A 4,991-nucleotide genomic window follows, 5' to 3' on the forward strand; every position below is an offset into this window, starting at 1 on the left:
ATATATATATATATATATATATATATATGATTGGTGATACCTGAATGGATATATTTTCCACGGTTAATAGTATAATTTATGTAGATAGTTTAAAGGATATGTCTTATTTGTTCTTGATTCATGAATGTGGTATTATTAATACGTGATATGTGTATTTAGTTGATAAAATATATGTCATATCGATAATTATAATCCTATAGTGTTCAATCCTTTTGAGTTCTGTAAAGACGACATTAAATATGATTTTTTTTAACTTGTGTGGTGATCTGAAATTAATAATTATGCTAGTTATTCCATTATAGTTTAAATTTGAGTTTGAATTACAAATATGTGTTAGCATAAGAGTATACAAATGAGAGCTATTATCAAAGAAATTTCAATTTCATTATTGAAAATAAATAAACCAATGGTGTATCATATGACAAATATCATATATTTCAATAACTAAGGTTTATAAAATCATTGGGACTACACAATTTTTCAAATGATGCAATTTGTATTGTCCGAATCTCATAAGTATAACCAAATGCCTTAACCTTCGTGTGAAAATGATACCACCCATGTGCTAAGCAATCATATCTTATAGAGCTGTAGAAAAAAAATCATTCACTAACATATAAAACGAATCAGATAGAGATCACAATGCATAAATAAAATAAGATGTTCAAATGTCGGCCACAAGTGGCCGTTAAGGGTAAAGTCCAAATAATAATAATAATAATAATAATAATAATAATAATAATAATAATAATAATAATAATAATAATAATAATAATAACAACAACAATAAAATAAATTTTAGTCCCCTTAAGGAGACTCTTGAACAGTTACGGCAATCTCAAAGACAGCTCCGTGGAAGGAGCTTTGATGCGAAACAGCATAGGTTGAGTGACTTTCTCTTCTTCTTCAGGTATAGTGGGGATGGGAAAGAGATCTAGGAGCCTTGGAGCCTGTGGAATTACCCATGAAGGATCTCCGGTTGTGCAAAAGTAATAGTAGTCATAGATAAATAAAATAAAATAAATAAAGAAATTGGAAAAGAAAAAAAAAATGTTTACTATACATAAACGATGGTAGGAGGGAGTATGAAGGTTCAGATGTACCGAAGACGTCTTGCGGCAAACGTCGATGCTTCACTCGGTTTCCATGGTTTTGAAACCAACAATAAACATTGTATTCTCCGATTTCCCCGTACTCCCTGAGTCGTTCTGCAATCTCGCGAATCTGATCTCGACTAGGATTAATGATCCCATAGTTGAAAATGTTCAACAAGATTTTAACTTGTTCCGGGGTGGACCGCCAACGTTTGTAACCCGTCTTGGCTTCAATATCTATTTTTTCTAAGTTTTTGTTCTTACTTCTTCTATAAAAAAAAAGTAAAAGTAAAAAGATTTATTATGTTCAAGTCAAGTTTCCATTTTAAGTCAAGTCTTCCATTTTGCTTCTTCTCTTTTTAGTTTAATTTTCATTGTTCAGTATTTGAAGTCTCGATGTCCAAAAATAGATATGTTTCACGGTCCTCGCAACGGATCCTAACTAGCTCTAAGTCCAAAGAGTCTGTATTTTTTTGTTTGTTTAAAAAAAATTGTTTTGGTTTGTTTTAACTGGGGTACGTGGCATTGTTCTACCCAAATGTCTCTGTCATACCTTCAAACGAAGGGAGATTAACAATAGTTTTCCAACCTATATACCCCGTATTGTAAGACAATGTGTTCATTAATATGACAACATATATATAACGAGTAAGAAAAAGAGAAAAAGGAAAAGGAAGTAAAGAACACAATAAAGAAGCATAAAGCAGAAAAGCATAGAACAAAGAGAAGAAGGGTTGAGAGAGAGAAAAAACTTACGAACGCGAAAGTAGAGAGAGAATCTCACTCGGAAGAGGGTTCACTGAGAAGCTCTTAGACACACTCGAAGCAGGATCTCACTCGTGCTCAGATCTTAGAAGCTCTCTCACTCAGAAGCTCTCACACTCTCTCACACGCTCAAGAATCGCAACACCTCAAAGTGTCGCTCAACGCAGTCTGCTCCTCCTTGTATAGCCGAAAATCTCACTGTGTCCACAGTTTCGGTCATGCATACCGGAGGTTTCAATAGTATCGGTAAAAAATAATTAAATTAATTAGTGATAGTAGGTGTCTGATCTTTCCCACATTTTGGAAGTTTAAGATATTCAAATTATGAAGAATCTCTTAGTAAAAGTTTAACCATTCGATATAGAAGACAATCACATAAAATGGTTTAGGAGAAAGATCAACATAGTCATAGTAATTTGGGAAAGCAAAACATGTGACTTTACAAAGGAACTAGTATATCATATGAAACAGTCATAACCCCATTGCTTTCCTGGAAACGATGAATTTTCAAGGACAAAAATTTTTGTTGTTGAGAAGAATGTAAGACCCATGAAAAATATCTATTTTAATAAATAATAGTAAATTTTAGCATTATTAGTAGTAGTAGTAATTTTAATGAATAGAAAATATAATTAGAAAAATTAAAATTTATGATAAAAAAATTATAATAATTTTAGAAGGAGAGGTTCAAAATTTTGAGAACCTATTTTAGAAGGTTTTGTTAAAAAAAAGTGAATAGTAAAAAAAAAAAAATAAAAAAAAAATAAAATAAAATAAAATAAAAATAATGAGAGGATAAGAATCTTTGAGGTGCATGATTAATAAGGATAAGATTTACAAGTGCTTTTGCAAGTTTTGATTAAAATATTAATAAAATAATATTAAAATAATAAATAATATTTAAAAAATAATTTAAATAGTGAGATTTTTGGACTATAAATAGCCATGAGAGGGGAGCTTATTCTGCACAAAGAGAGGAAGAATCAAGTGAGAAATCTTGAAAAAAAAAATATAGAGAAGAAAGAGTTAGGAAGAAAATTTTAGAAGAGTAGAGATTCTGGAGGGTTTTCGGAGGAACAAATTTTGAGCAAGAGATTGAGTATGAAATAGAGGTAAGGGGAGCTAACTTTTCTAATTTTTTTTTTATATTATAAAATATTTTTTATAACTATTTATGTCTTGAAATTCTATACAATTACTGTTAATGAAAAACCTTTGTGCTTGTTGTACAACTATTTGAATTTCTGGGATAATATTATATGTTGTTGTTTTGAATCTGCGAATAAGAAATTTGTTAATAGCACGTTGAGGAACACTTTGGCTAAGGAAAGACCTGGTACTTAAGTTTTCCATTGTGACGCACCTCTCTTTCCTGGAAGTCTACTTCTTATCAAACACATTATATTCTGCTGATTTTATTTTTGTAAAATACTCAATGGATATGAAATTTGTGTTGAATGTATTATATTATGTTGGATGTGAAATTTATGTATTTGAACATAGTAAGAGTTTGGTGGAGAGTGGGAAATCCTTACCGAAGATCCATCTTGAGAAGTTGGACAGGGTAGGAAGGATTTAGCTTCAGTGGTTGTATTTATATCCGAAGATCCAGTTTGGGGGACAGAGTAGAATAAGATAATTGAGCTAGCAAGTAGGTGCATCCATATCCGAAGATCCACTTTGGGGGACAGAGTAGGATAAGATAATTGAGCTAGCAAGTAGGTGCATCCATATCCGAAGATCCACTTTGGGGGACAGAGTAGGATATGATGTATCTGAGTAAAGTACCACTGCAAGCGTAGAACCTGTTTAGAGTTCGATATTCATACGATTATTTGAATGAGTTGAGTTTATGATGATCATGGTGTGTTTATTGTATTATTAAGAGATTTAANTTATAAGTTAGAAATATTATTATTAATTTAAAAATATCATGTTATTTTGTTGCATTAGCTCACCCTTGCTTTATTTGTTGTTTGGGTGTTATTGTTGTGTTGTGCGTTTTCTCTCGGCGATGATCATCTGGTGGGTGTGAGCAGAAAGTGGGGAGACACTGGTGGAACAGACGTTAGATAGAGGATCGACTAGTGTTTAGGTCTTATGACGAGATCCTTGTTTTAATCGTTTTATGTTTAGATTGTATTAAGTTTACAATTTGAGTGATGGTTTGTATATTGAGGAAAACTTTTATTCCTTGTTTCTATGACTGTTCTATCATATGAAAAATGTAATAACTATATTATAGTTTAATACTATAATTATTGGGATGTTACAGTGTGTGCGGCTATATTTGATTTTGGGTTAGAGAGGAGATTTATATTTTTGCGTGGTGCTTATATAAATTCTTGTTGTAAAAAACGCAACCATTTTAGTGCATTTGCTTCCTGGGTTGGAAGGACACTAAATGTAGAAATTGTTGGCCGAACCAGTATAAAAATCAGTGTTTGATTTTCTCTATCCCTGCACTCTTTATTTTCGGTCGACTATATTTGTTTAGCAGTCAACTGCATTTTTCCATTGCATTGAATTTTCATTACTTGCATTTCAAGAAAAGATCAAAAGTTTTGAATTTTCATACCAAGATTGGGAAAAGATTTTGATTTTGAAATAACACCAATTCACCCCCCTCCTCTTGGTGTAAAACGAAGCCTACCTGTTTCCTAACACTTGGTGTTGTCATAGAGCGAGAACTTTCATACGAGTTGTGATTGAGTGTTGTTGTTGTTGTTGTTGTTGAGTTTAAGCCTGAGATCCTTTGTGAAGATTTAAAGGGGGTGCTCATTGTTAACACCCTAGCAAGTGTACCAGATCGTATAAAGTAATAAATAAACGGTAAGTCCGAGTATCGTCTCCCAAAGGACTCTTAGGCCTAAACGTTCATGGGATTAATGGAAATCATGAGACTTGAAAAAACAATAATTGAGTTTTAAATGCAAAACAAGAAGTAAACATGCATGCAAAAGTTTGATCAATTGGTAGTAAAAGATATGGATGAATGGTATTGTTGGGGTTTACGGTTTCATCCTAATCCACTCTCAAATATCTACTATTCTTATTAGATTTAACTTTGTTATCAATGTTTATGCCACTTTCTATTTTACTCTAAACCCGATCTCTCGGTGAAAAAAGCCT

The sequence above is a fragment of the Vigna radiata genome, unplaced genomic scaffold (genome assembly GCF_000741045.1).
Source record: "Vigna radiata var. radiata cultivar VC1973A unplaced genomic scaffold, Vradiata_ver6 scaffold_361, whole genome shotgun sequence".
Lineage (NCBI taxonomy): Eukaryota > Viridiplantae > Streptophyta > Magnoliopsida > Fabales > Fabaceae > Vigna > Vigna radiata.